Raw genomic sequence first — 15,813 nt, forward strand, 5'->3', positions numbered from 1 at the left:
ATCAACGTCATGTCCAAGGTTGAGGACCGATTCCAGGCGGTGGACTTCAGCGTCCCTTACTTACTGGATTCCGATTCCTTCGTCATCAGGAACCCTGATGCCCCACCGAGGTGGCCGTCCATCATCTTCCCCTTCAGGTAAGGTCGTCGTCACCGAGTGTCTGCTCTTTACCTGGCAAGAGCCCGTGCTGGGAATGAGGAAGCCGAGTCTGAGTTTGAGAGACAACTTGCAATGGACCCCGTAGATATTATTTGCTCTTTAGTTTCCATAGATGCATATCTTTGCATTTTATGAATGAATGTTTCCAGATTTAAATAATGTTCTACCAGCAGGAAGTGATAACATTGCCAGAAGTATATTCGCTTACTCGGGGTAAGCCTACAGAGTACCTTGTTGTTGTTCTAGTTCTTGCTTTTTAGGTCTTGTTGCGGGTTTGGGGGTGGGGGTGGGGGAGGGGGGGGAGTGGGAAAGCCCTATGGAAAAGCCTAAAAAAAAGGTTTGAAAAAAGTTCTTTCATGTTAAGTTAAAGATACAGGAATTTCAGGACAGGATATTTATGATGTACTTATTAGAACGAAAATTAAAAAAAAAAAAAAAAAAAAAAAAGTGCACGATAAACAGCACAGAACAATTATTAATAAAATATAGCATATTTATTTTAGTATCCGTCGGTGAAACAACGCTCTATTTGACCGTAGATTTTAGCACGCACCTAGAGTAAGCTAGAAGTCGGATCACGCCCTGTTTCATTTACAATTAAGCCACATTGTTCCCTTCTAATTCCAGCTGGGTCACCTGGATAGCTATCGGGATGACGCTGTTGCTTGTGCCCATCTTCTTGTGTTTGCAGAAGGTAAACAAATGCTTGCATCTGTTACTGCTTAGTTTATGGAATGAAAACATAACATGACATTGCATCATTTTCCATCTGGTGATAAAAGGGGTTAGAATCTGATATGGGTGTGTCATATTCCTTCGTCATATGTCAGATCCAGGTGGAATATTTTCCAACGGTGCCAAAATCAAACATCAATCTTTCTACTTCTTCTTCTCCACAGATCAAGGGCGCAGTGACATTCGACTCGAGTTCGCTGTTCATGGAGGTCACCAAGGCTCTCCTGTGGCTGGACTTCTCACCCACTACGTCCCACCTGTCCATCAGGTAATTTGACACATTCAGAGAAGCTTCAAATCTATACTCAAAATCAGGCTTCAACAGTTGAGTTCAGACAACAGGAGAAGAGACAGCTGTGGGTTAGAGGTCTCACGGAAGTCTAACCAGATGAGAGCAGTTGGCAAGACAGTGTATGACGTTTATCAGCAGAAAGGAAATATGGCAAGAAGAAGAATGGGCTTTTACATTGTAATAATTTATAAGTCATCGCATACATTAAATTTATGGATTGTAGAACACTTGAGCATCCATCGACATCGTTCTATGCCCAGTGATTAAGCTGCACATGTGGTGTTTAAATTGTGCTCATTACCGTCAAGGCGTGTCCACACCAGGAAATGTTGTTTGGAAACAAAGTTTGCAGACTGTTTAGGAACAGTTTCCAAGAAACTATTTGCACAATTTTTTTCAAAATAATGTTTCCTAGTGCGGACAGGCCTTGAGACTATTTGAGTCCGACGATTTCGCACCATAATAACTGTATGCCTAGCAATTTTTCTTTCACCTTGCTCTTTTAATCGTTATTTACAGGTTGCAGCATCAGATCTGTGTCGTCTTACGTAGTACAGTTTGCAAGATCAATTTAATGAAGACTGTTTCCTGGTCTTTGTAGTACGCAGACTGAAGTCTTTCCTTTCAGAATATTCGTTGGCAGTGAAGATTGTTTCCTGGTCTTTGTTGAAGTTTTTCCTTTCAGAATATTCGTTGGAAACTGGTGGCTGATGGCAATGATTCTCTCGATCTCGTACACCGGCAACCTCATTGCCTTCATCGCGATTCCCGCCAAAGCGCACAAGATGAAGACTGCAAGAGGTTGCAGAATCGGATCTCTCGTAAATAATGAGAACATTCATTCAGTTGGGAGCGCTGACGGTGCAATTGCTTGGCAGAAGAGAATATGCGGGTAAATGATGCTGATAGAAGCACGATATTTTAGGGAGCTGTATTGGGAATTAAGTCGGGAGTCAAAATAATAAACATAGATCTCAGAACATAACAGGCCAGTTGGGATATTCTGATTCGTTTGAATATGGAGTACTGTACACAACATAGGAAGAGCCGAATGATGCAATAGTGGCAAGGAGTATTCGAGTAAAAGAGCTATGATAATTATCCAAGAGTTTGAGAGAGTCTGACACACTGCTCGTATAGATATATTGGTATACTGTCAATATTCACATGATGCCATCTGTGATTCTAATTTTTAAAAAATCTTTCCATTTCCAGACCCGTGATGATTGACTATGGGAATTACATGCCCAGCGTCATGAAGCAGTCGGGGGACAAAACCTTGATGAAATTGGGAGACAAACTGCAGTTCTTGCCCAATAACGATTACCAGGCTGGCTTTGATATGGTACTACTACGTCCCGGGAAGGCTTAGACTAAAGAGAGAGAGAGAGAGAGAGAGAGAGAGAGAGAGAGAGAGAGAGAGTTACAAGGAGTGCTTTGATATGGTACTCTAAAGAGAGAGAGAGAGAGTTACAAGGAGGGCTGTGACGTGGTACTACTACTAGTGGGAAGGCTTAGACTAAAGAGAGAGAGAGAGAGAGAGAGAGAAGAGTTACAAGGATTAGGATGTCTCAAAGACTTGTTAGTCCATCCATCCTACGAGGAGACATCGTGTGCTCACTTATCTCTAGGAGCAGGTTTTACTGTGCATTCACAGTATCACTTTCAAAGAATAGGTTTTCCATTTTAAAGTGATATGGGTTTGTTTCTTATATTTTGCACTGACATCCGTCTAAATTTACATTTATTACCTGTGATTACTTTACCTTCAAGCTGAAACTTATTCCAGCATGACAGTCGAACTTCTTTAACGGTTTTTCCCAATTTACCCTTAAAAAAAAAACCTTGTGCATCTATTAGTGACTCAGTGATTGCTAAGCTTGAAGGCCACCTTTACAGAAGGATACGCGCTGATATATAAGACTAGCCTAATCTAATATAAACAAACCATTGTTAAATTCTGGAATGATTCAATTTCAAGATGGCGGACCGTTTCGCCGTATTTTGGAAACGAATTCCAGGTGGAGGCATTCATGGAAGGCACCGAGTACTTCCGCTACATGGTCATCCTCTTCAAGGCCTGGAACACCTACTTCCTGGAGCAGGCGTTTTTCTCAAGCTACATTGGCTGAATCTACCCGAAGAAGACCGCCTGGAAGCACAAGCTCGACAAGTACTTGCAGCGCTTCGTCGAAGCCGGTCTCCCAACCTACTGGCTCAACGTATGTAATGATTTTAATTGAAGGTTCTTCTTCTCCCTGAAGGACGTAGTACGTCCTAATGATTCTAATGGAAGTTTATTTAGTTCCCGTGTCATAGATAGGGTAAACAACCAAGTGGACTAGCTGCCGCCATCTTAACCGTGTTAGTACCCACCCTCAGAAAAAGTACTTTAACACGTCCTGACACCGGAGATGGGCACCAGTCACGAGTTATAGGTCGTGGGAGCAACACCTCCAGACATGAGACTCGTGACTGGTGCTCATCTCCGGTGTTGGGACGTGTTAAAGTACTTTTTTTCTGATGGGGGTTGGGGGGCTCCGAACATAGTTAAGGTGGCCACAGCTAGTCCACTCAGTTGTTTACCCTATAGAGGGTACTCTATATCTATGACTATAGGCTATGAGAATTCACTTTCAGATACTAGGCTCTTTTTTTTTATCATTGCCAAGTCACCTTCATTTTCATGATCATACTCAGTTACTTACACAGGGTGTCCATAAAGTCCACCATTATAAGCATTTATTGCTTATAATGGTACTGGGACTTTATGGAGCAATATATATATATATTATATATATATATATATATAATATATATAAGTATATATATATATATATATATATATATATATATATATATATATGTATATATATAATATATAATATATATATATATATATATATATATATATATATATATATATATTATATATATATATAAATAAATATATACATATTTTTATTTATATATACATATATTATATATATATATATATATATATATATATATATATATATATATATATATATATATATATATATATATATATATATATATATATATATATATATTATATATATATATATATATATATATAAAGATAAATGCCACAAAGGAAAAATAAACGAAGGAGTCTGCAAGATCTTTCGACTTAAAAGTCCTTTACTGAGCAGAATACTGACAAAATACGAGAAAAGACAATACAAGAAGGTTCGTATAACTGACAGATAGGGATTATAAAGGGATGTACTAGATACCGAATCGACACTAAGGTAAGATAAGAAACCTTCCCAAACAAGCATAAACAAAGGGTGCAATTAAAGGTTTAAGACAATCATCTCAGATACAATCTCCAGACAATTAAAGGATTATAGGTGACAGCTATTCGGAACCTGGTAAACAAAACCATATTCACAAAACATGACAGACATACATTACAATAAAATTTAATAACTCTAAGGCAACTGATTTTTATTTAAGTCAGTAATTATATCTTTGAGGTCATTCTTAAACATGTTACAGATACAAGGGTCTAAACGAAAAAGGCCACGACTAACATTGAAATTACAATGAAAAGTAAGTTGTATTAAAGCAGATTCTAAAAGATTTCGTGATAGGACATCTCTTGACCGTGCAATTACTGAACTGTCAATCCAATTAATTCGGTGGTTGTTTTCACTTAAATGAATAAATAATGCATTAGATTTTTGCCCAGTTTTTACAGAGTATTTATGCTGGCTTAGCCTTACTTCTAAGCCTTTGCTGGACTGTCCGAGATAGAATGAGGGACAATCCATACATGGAATTTTATATATTATGTTGTTGCTTTCTCTGGGGCCATTTTTTATTAACATTCTTTTTAGTGTGTTATTATAGGAAGAAACAAGGTTGACATTAAAAGCTTTTAACAATGGTTTAATGGTTTCAAATCCGTTAAAATAATATATATATATATATATATATATATATATATATATATATATATATATATATATATATATATATATATATATATATATATATATATATTATATATGTGTGTGTGTGTGTGTGTGTGTGTGTATATATTATATATATATATATATATATATATATATATATATATATATATATATATATATATATATCATAACCTGAGCAAAGGAACTAATTATCTTTTCCCATCGCTAATGTATTATTATACTAGTTCACAAATATCTATTCCTTAGTGTAATTGATATCTAAATAATCAAATTCATATATATATATATATAATATATATATATATTATATATATATATATATATATATACGTGTGTGTGTGTAAAGATAAATAGAGACAGCTTCTTAAAACACCCTCTCCGTAGGAGAAGTAGTGTTTTCAGTGAACCTCTAGCGGTACACTGTAGGCATAACTAGAGATCCTTTGCGGCGTCCCTTCCTTAGGCCCCTAGCTGCAACCCCTTTTCATTCCTTTTACTGCACCTCCATTCATATTCTCTTTCTAATCCACCCTCTCCTGACATTTTCATATACCTTTCAAACCTACCTGCTCTCAATTTCCTTTCCAGCTCTGGATGACCTCATAGGTCCAAACGCTTGGCCTATGGCCTAAGCATCAGTTTATTCCATTCCATCCCATTCTTAAAACACGATTGTCTGATTTTTCAGAAACTGGCCGAAGACTTTCGAAGAGAAATGAATTTAACTCGAGCCAAGTCAGATGACGCATCGAGACCACTGATAGATCTACAGGTAATGTTAATTAATTGGCGGTTTATTTCAAATGAATCCATACCTATGTTTGTCCAGATGACTCTCATTTATAATGATAATATTCAGTCACTTAACCACCAGTATAGCTATTATACAGACGTCAGGACTAGTGAAGTCACGTATATATATATGATTCAAGGGCGCTGCCTTTTTAAAGAATTCGTTGCTTATTCAGAAAAACATGGGTCTTTACCTCTCTGTCTGTCTGTCTGTCTGTCTGTCTGTCTGTCTCTCTCCTATTGTAGATTCACATCAACCGTGCATTTGACGTCTAGGCCAGTCACGCTCCTGATTGGCTGTTGATAAACCAATCGCAGGGCTGGAAAAACTCAGTTTCTCGAGAGAGTTCACATAGGTAGAATGTGTGTTCCACCTCTCCTGAAAGACGTATACCTCAGGAGAGATGGAACATACATCCTGCCCATGTGAACTCTCGAGAGAGAGAGACTGAGGAGAGTTTCCAGCCCTGTGGTTGGCTTATCAACAGCCAATCAGGAGCGTCGTAAGGGACTGGCCCAGACGTCAAATGCACGGTTGATGTGAATCTACTATAGTAATTATGCTATTCTTCTTCTCATGTCTTTTCAGGGAGTGTTCATCGTGTACGCCTTCTGCTTGGCCATATCCATCGTAGTGGGTCTGGTTGAGATCGTTCTGTGTTGCTGACTCTGGAAAACCCTCTCCTGATGATTCCTGACGATTCCTGAACGATTCCTGACGGCTAATAGTCATATAGTCCAAGGGCCAAGACCCAAAATTTTACGTATGGGTACCACCTGGGTGGGGCAAATTCTGGTTGCTATTTTTTTTATTGGTGTATATCCCTAGATCACAATTTGACATGATAACCCTTGCAGAGTGGCAGCTTATTACTGGTAATCGCCTCTTGAATAGACAGACCCAAGTTCTAACATCGGTTCGACTCAGAAAGACACTTTCTCAGAGCATCAGCTATGTCATTATGTCCACCCAGGACTTGCTAATCACCAATAAATACATATAACGGCCCTACTTACTAGCCTAAGTACATATTCTCAGTTATGCATTAATATTCAGGCTGCTTTCGACAAATTTGCAATGCATTTGGTCAGTAATTTCAGATTATTATTTTTTTATTTATTTATTTACTACTGCCAAGTTTCCTGTAGTCAACAAATCAACCAAGTTGCATTTTATAAGTTGACGACTAAATAATGTGATATGTCATATAGTTTAATTACTCCTTTATTTTATAAAACACAATGCAGATGTTATATACGGAAACCTACTTAGAGGTAATTAGTGTGAACTGAATAATTGGTTGATGATACAGTGAATCTTGCGGCATCATTTACTATACATCTGGCACACTAGACTTGGTTCACTCTATTTTAATAACAGGTGTGTTCAACTTAACATACTTTGACTCAACCTAAATTGAGCCGATACCATTGTTAGTAAAGTCCAAACTTCCAACTATATTACGACACTTGTGATTCAGTCACCATCATCGTCTACATCAGAGTCTGTTAGTTCCGTGTTTCCTGTCAGTGTCTTCACAGTAAATGGTAGTAGTAGGTGCTTCGGTGGTTTCTTCTTACCACAGGTAACGGCAAAGACTAAATCACTACCAAAAGACGTAACAAGTCTTTTGACACTTTCAGATGGATTTTTGGACTCACATTCTCCCGTCAGCAGTGTTTGCAGGAACTCAGTGATTGCCTGAGGAATGAGGTCCTCATCTCGCTCTACATTAGGTGGCCCCGCTGGACTGGTGTCTTGTCTTTTAATATCATTTCTCATCTGCAAAGCTGCCTTTTTCACCACATCTCCAGAGTTGACATTCTTAGCATGTATTAGCTCCATTTTCAAGGTGTAGGCGTGTTTGGCAAGCTCTCTCATAGACAGGCAGTCTGGGTATAAAAGGAGCTTTCCTTCGTCATCAGAAATAATATGGATGGACCCTGCAAACTCAGTCTCCAACTTACGTCGATGATGTTTCTTGGTCGAATCTTTTACCTGACTGATACCGAAAGAGCTCATTGTTGACAGTACCTTGGATGTGAGGTCTGCCATGGCTAGTATTTGTGGGTTCGGGAAGAGCTCATTCCTCATATGCAAGAACAGTTCCTCATAGGCGTGCATTTCTGCAGCCTCATACTGTGCCTCTGAATCGTCTTGTTCCACTGCATCAGATGTGTCAGCAGACTCTCCACGTGTATATGCACGGTAGCAGGACCTGTGGTAGTGTCCCTCAGCAGCAACAAGTTCTCTACTAGTGATGGCAAGCAGTCTCTGATCTTGCCTGTTGGTTGCTGCTTTTCGAATTTGGTCATCAGCACGTAACTTAGAGCACTGTACGAGGGGTTCCCTAGTGTTTTGACCCTGTAGATATTTGCTAGATTTTTCACAGAAGATACACTGTTTTTCAAATACTTTTGAAGTGCTTGGTGCCTCTCTAGATGATCTAGAATGGTCTTCTCCAGGTTGCACAGAATCAGCTCTTTTGGTGATGGCGTCCAGAAGCTTCTTCATCGTGAAAATCCTACGGCACTTACGATGATACTGAACTGGTGGGACTTCTCCCTCGGGCAAGTTTTTGGCCAGCTCCAAAATAGGGATATGCTGTCTGATCTCTGCCGTTCTCAGCAGCGATTTCCATGAATCTAGGTTCTGTGGTGAAACTAGATTGTCTGAAGCCTCATTGGAGCAATGGATGATACAGGTCATGCGTGCCCGTTTCTTTGGCATGTACTGTCTTCTTTGGGATTCATCATTGCTTTCAGGACACTATCAACACCTGTAACATAGATAGAAAGGTACATTACTTTTTTCATCACAAAACATTCAAGAGCACAACGTTACTTCTTATCTATTATGGCCAGTTCCCTTGAATGATGTTGCAGACTGTTCCAATCGTATGTTACTGCTATCGGCATGGGCTCATCGAAATCGGAAAGTGTTATTCAGTCTTATTATCCTAGTATTAGTTATTATTAACTAAAATAACTTAACTATTTAAATATATATGATGCTTAATGCGCTGGTGGTATCTGAAATAAAATTAGCTCAAGTTCTATACCTGAAAGCTCCAAGTTTTTTCAGATTCAGCGGTCTCCCTAGAAGCAGCAACGTTTCCATTGAAAACTGAAATAGCTGAAAACTGAAATGCTGAAAGCTGAAAGTTGAAAGTTGCATTCTTTTGCACGATTATGATGAACCAAATAATTCTGGTAATGTTATGTAATGCCCAATAACATCAATTTTCACATGATACTGGCCGATTTTGCACATTTCGCAAAGGCGCCGACCCCCAAAAATTGTAACATGAAAAAAAGTATGAAAAGCTGCTTTTGTGCAAAGGTTATCACATATTAAATCATTTATATTAACCCCATAAACAACTTAGTAGAGGTAAACTTTTGCCCTCTCAGATGGTACCAACATATGGTCTGGCCCATGGACCAATATGTTCAGAGCAGTGGTTCTCAACCTGTGGTGGAGGTGGGGGGTGTGGGGTGGGGGAGGGATTTTTTATCACAGATTGGCGGGCTCAAACGAGGTCTAGGACAACGCAAAACCCGGTGTGCATCGGTCTGCACTACTGAGAAGTCACGCTGGGCTTTCTCTTCGCTAGCTTGTGTGTTTACGTTAGTTTTTTTGTTGCATGTTACTTTGGAATGCACCTTTTGAGGCAGACAGTTTTGGAGAATTTGGGGGAGTTGGAGGAGGATGACATTCTGACGTATGGTGAAAGGGCGCTTGGGCCAAAACAAGGTGTGATCCGACCTCAAGCTTGCTCAGGGCGCGTACTAAAATCTAAGGTCAAATAGAGCGTTGTTTCAACGACGAAAATTAAAATGATATGGTATATTTTATTAGAAATAATTTTCTGTATGTTTAAATTGCACATTATTTATTTTTTTTTACATTTTCATTCTAATAAATAAATCGTAAACGTACTATCCTTAAATTCCTGTATCTTTAGCTCAGCGGGAAACACCTTTTTCTGACCTTTTTTGGATTTCCTACAAACACCCCGGCCCCCACCACCTACCAATAGCAAAATCAACAACAACGCTTACCCCCCGAATAAGCGATAAAAGGTTGAGAACCACTGGTTTAGAGCTTTCTTAGCTGAAGGGGCCTCGACATTTTTAGAAACTGACGTCATTTCCTGGGCTCCAAATCAACTTGGAATGACTGCTACTTCATCCTCATTCTTTTGGGAAAGCGAAATAAATCCAGTATAGATCATTATTATCCGCGAAGTTTTATTTTCCATGTTTTTCTTAGATTGAAACGCTGGTGCTTCAGCGAGAATGATGTATATTCTAAAGCTTTTTGTTGTTGCTGTTGTTTTTTATTTTTAGTGTTTTATCAGTTATCTTGCATTAGTTATTGAACTATTCTGCTAGAAGGCAAAGACTAATTTCTATATTTAATCTGCGCCCCCCCCCCCTTTTCAATACACACACACACACTTATATATACCTAAGGGCATATCTCCCACTACCCACTATCTATTTTGCAAATGTAACTTGTCATTCACTACTGGATAAGGGCGGAAGTTAGTCCACCACCGAAATATAGTCCTTAGTTTTAAACCATCGTGTTCTAATGGACCTTTTATACTTTAAATATATATATAAATATATATATATATATATATATATATATATACATATATCATATATATATATATATATATATATATATATATATATATATATATATATATATAGTATATGTACACGTAAATTCAGAGTAGAAGACTCCATGTCCGGGTGAGCAGAACTGATAAATTGAAAGTTTTAATTTATCAGTTTTAAACCAGAGTGTTTAAATGGTCCTTTTATACTTTAATATATATATATATATATATATATATATATATATATATATGTATATATATTACATATATCTATATATATACATATATATATATATATTATATATATATATATATATATATATATATATATATAATATATGTACACGTAAATTCAGAGTAGAAGACTCCATGTCCGGATGAGCAGAACTGACATAAATTAAATGTTTCCGACTTTATCTTGTTGTGACATTTAAAAGACAAAGAACGCTGCGGTAGTAAGAATTATTCATTCAAGCGACGCACCACCACTCGTAAAAAAAATATAATAAAAAAAAGAGAATAAAAGACATGAAAAATATATATATATTTGGACTTGAAGGTTAGAATAACGACAGAATGAGACTTATGAGAATATTGTCTGAATGATTTATTTCTTTAGTTTTAGAAAAGAGAATTTTGATTTTTTGTGTGTGTGGGGGAGGGGGGGGGCGGGGGCGGCGAGGCTTATGTCAAATTCACTTTATCGCAAGACGTCGTGACAATCAACGTCATACGAATTTCTAATCTTTCTCTGGCAACATATGGCAATGAGAGTAAGAGATTATATTGTTAAACCTGAGTTTAAAAATTAATTTACCTCGTTAATAAACATTGAACAAAAATGTTCAGCTCGGTATAGTGGTTCTCGTCGTGGAGTGGTGGGTTCGCGTCTCTCACTGGCTCTATATCAAGATCAGTTATCGCTGCAGTGTGGGGTCTCCAGTGGGAGGTTGGAACCAACATTCTTTGGAAGCCCGAATTTCAAGTCAGTGGCCCTTTTCGTGGTTTTGTTCCATGTGAATAGCTTTCGTCGAAATAATAATATAATAATAATGTAGAGGCCGTTTTTAACAAGCTTAAATAATGAAGTCACGTACATATACTGATATTTTAAGGACATATATATGTGTATATATATATATATAATATATATATATATATATATATATATATATATATATATTATATATATATATATATATATATATATACTTATTTATCTATTTATTTATTTATATCTGTTGAAGAATCCTAAATCAAATGCAACCTCACTTATCTTCTTCATAAATGCAAAGAAATTCAACTCGTGAATGATTAAGCGAACAAATATATAGAAAACAAACAGACAGTAAACTGATTTTTTAAGGATATTTATTTATTTATTTATTTATTTATATCTGTTGAAGAATCAAGTCAAATGTTACCTCACTTATGTTCATAAATGCAAATAAATAAATTGAACTCGTGAATGATTAAGCGAACGAATATACAAGAAACAAACAGTCGACTTTGAAATAAATATCTGATGAAATATACTTTGTTCAGTTGCGACCACATTAGCAATTATTAACATCAACAACGGCCATAATAGAAACGGTATTCGCAACGGTGTTTTATTTTCGCTTATTGTTGTTTTTTGTTCAGGGGGTAGGAAAGGTCGATGGAAGAGCCTAAAAAGTTCTGAAAAAAAAAAAGGCGTTTGGCGATGAGTTAAAGATGCAGGAATTTTAGGATATGATATTTATAATTTATTTATTTAGAATGAAAATAAAGAAATAAATAATGGACATGTTACTCGGTACAGAAAAACTATTTCAGATAAATATAACTTATTTTTCAATTTTCGTATATACCATTATAGGGAACGCACAAAGATCAGTAAACTAAACGTTTATTGTGTCTTACGACTTAGAACAAAGAAGAACAAATATATCACCATGGAAGACATGATATTCCCTGGATTTAATGTTACAGGGAACAGCACTTTTAACATTTCAGATCAAATCATATTTGAGAATGTATCGCTACTGAGCTTAAACGACATTCCTAGTTTCATGATACATTCGTTTTGTTTTCATGTATATCGTTGACAACGTACATACACTCACACACATACAGGGTGTCCATAAAGTCCCAGTACCCTCACAAGTATTTATTGCTCAGAATGGTACTGGGACTTTATGGACACCCTGTACGCGCGCGCGCGTATATATCTATATCTATATAGCTATATCTATATATATATATATTATATATATCATATATATATATATATATATTATATATATATATATATATATATATATATATGAATAATTATCACATCACCGTGATTCGTATCCATTATTCGAGCTAAAATGTCTAATATCTAATTCGCTCTACCTCGGAATTAATATATTGTCATATATGTAAACCGAAGGGGGATTTTTTAGTTGATAATAATTTCGTGGGTTCGAGAACGCAATCATTGTCAACTAAAATATTCCCTTCCGGTTTACATATATGGAAATATATTAATTCCGAGGTAGAGCGAATTAGATATTAAAGGACATTTATAGCTCAAATAATATGTGTATATATATATATATATATATATATATATATATGTATATATATATAATATATATATATATATATATATATATATATATAGGAGAGAGAGAGAGAGAGAGAGAGAGACGAGAGAGAGCGATAGGGGGAGACGGAGAACCAGAGAGAGAGAGAGAGAATAAGTACGTAATTGCATAATGAATTTTTCTATGGTAGCAATGCAATGCATCTTCGCTTGCCAAAAATTAGCGGGAGGTGTCTTGTATACGATGTCAAATAATGGGTATAGTAGTAGGCTTAAAGTTTCATTTGTAAACCTATATGATCATCAAATTATCCATATACATGTTATTTATCGTGGGATATTAGTCACCTCAGAAATACCTTCTTAAAACCAAGGGGATTAAGTTCTCATTCTACCAGCCAATGGGATATCGTTTACGAAGACGCTTAGCCAAAACCCTAAGTTTTCAACCAATGAATGGAGGTTTGAATAGTCGTTGGTCATATGAGAAACGTCCATCGAAAGAAGTATTGTGTCCACGGAGTTTTAGAAGTTTGGTACTTTTCTCGAGATTTCTGTAGATCATGGAATCCTTAGAAGTTGGGAAAACCATTGTATACTTTTTCAAAAAACTCATCTTGCAAATTTCTGTGAAAATTCCGAGGAGGATCTTGAAGTGCTCCTTGCTCGGGATCCGTGATGGTGGAACTTGTATCTTAAGTGTAGTGAGGTGCTGGAGAGTGCAAGAGTCTGATGTGGACTTCTGGTTTATAGCAACCATCACAGACGAACTCTGACCGTCCTTTACAATCTCAGGTAATGTGTCAGAGTGCCAACTATCTCGATATATAGTTATGATGTCAGGTAACGTGACAGAGGGCAACTATCTCGATTGATTGTTACGATCTAAGGTAACGTGACAGAGGGCCAACTATCTCGATTTATTGTTACGATCTAAGGTAACGTGATAGAGGGCCAGTTATCTCGATTTATTGTTACGATCTAAGGTAACGTGACAGAGGGCCAACTATCTCGATTGATTGTTACGATCTAAGGTAATGTGACAGAGGGCCAACTATCTCGATTGATTGAGGTCTGAATCCCCAAATTGAAAAGTATCTTAGGTGCAATTTATAAATCAAATGACGATAGGGCTCTTGTATGTCACCGTTCACGTCTTATGATCATGGAAAACTTTGAAATTTATTTGCCGTTTCTCAATTTGGGTGACATCAGTCATCAACGGCCAAGTACTTGCTGAATCAACGTCACCAATTCGTAACTTGAATTCATTTATTGCTCTATAACTCATTTAACAATTATTGGGGTACCTGTTGAATAAGCATCATGAATTTGCAACATACTGTTTGAATTACGGGAGCAGCCGTGATCACGGATCATTTGCTTGCTTATACCAGGTACATAGTGGACGATGGCTGTTAGTGAGACCTGACTCAAATTTCTCAAGTTGTTTAAATCAAAGGCTATCAATTCAGGTTCTGGACTGTATTTAAAATTAGTTCGAGGTGATTGCAGTGATATTATGACGTTTTTCAATGATGGTCATCAAAAGCACAAGAGAACACCTGTATATAGTCAATTTTTTGCACCATTTTCTCCGAGAGTAGGATCCGCGGTTGCTACACGTCAAAGACAAGCATTTTTTGCAAGTGTACAGCTCTTTATCTTTTATCAGAAATGAAGAGAGAGGTTTCCAGTTCATTTCCTCAACCGTTTGCAAGTTTTTGACAGGTCGATTACTCGGCCACGCCCACTTTTGTCATTAGCCGGATATTTCGTAGAAAATATCCGGGATTCTATCGATTCTAACGAAGATTGTTAGAATAAATTTAGTGTGCCTCTCTCTCTCTCTCTCTCTCCCCGTTACAACCCAAGGAAACAAGCATAAGGACACTCCGGTCTGTCAAAATTTGAAGCATTGTTTTGTGAATATAAATGGTCTTGCACGTATTTTAGTTTCATTTTATTCGCCTTTATATAAAGGAAAAGGTGACGTTGATTAACGTAAGTCTAGTTACCGAAGAAGTTCACCGTCATAGACGTAGTGACTTGATGACATGGCACAGCCGGGCAGGTGAGGTGACAGGTGAGTGTGTTACTCGTCCGTCTTGCTTGAGACGAGGTGGACTTATACCAGTGTTAATGGCTACTGGCCCTTGAAGGTTTTTGAAAAATAATACTTATTTTAGTGTCGTTTACATCGTATGTGACTCTGGAAAGAGAAGTCTTTCGGCTTCGATGAGGTATTCCAGCCCGTATTGGCAGAGTTTGCGTTAAGTGTTCCAGTAATGAAATTTAGTCACGTGAAGATATGGACATATACAGCGTCATGGTATATGAGAGTTCCCAAGAGCGCTCGTGACAAAGTTGAATGTTACTTTGTGTATTATCTTTGCCGTGAACTAAGTAAATAAAAATGGTGACTTGAATATTTTTTGTACGAAGCCGTTTTCAAAGAAATGTCCTCTCTGCGTTGACCGTACGTGTACGTAACGTACATCAGTCAAGGTGTTTTAAGCATCACTAGATGAACTTGTTGTCCAGGTAGGCCTACTAGTTTGGGTACATCCTCAGAAAGTGGGGGAAATGAAATGAGAGCATTTTTGTTAATCTACAATAATTAAGCGCAAGTTAGGAGGAGCGAAAATATTACTTAGCAAA

Source organism: Macrobrachium nipponense, chromosome 41, assembly GCF_015104395.2.
Source record: "Macrobrachium nipponense isolate FS-2020 chromosome 41, ASM1510439v2, whole genome shotgun sequence".
NCBI classification, from domain to species: Eukaryota; Metazoa; Arthropoda; class Malacostraca; order Decapoda; family Palaemonidae; genus Macrobrachium; species Macrobrachium nipponense.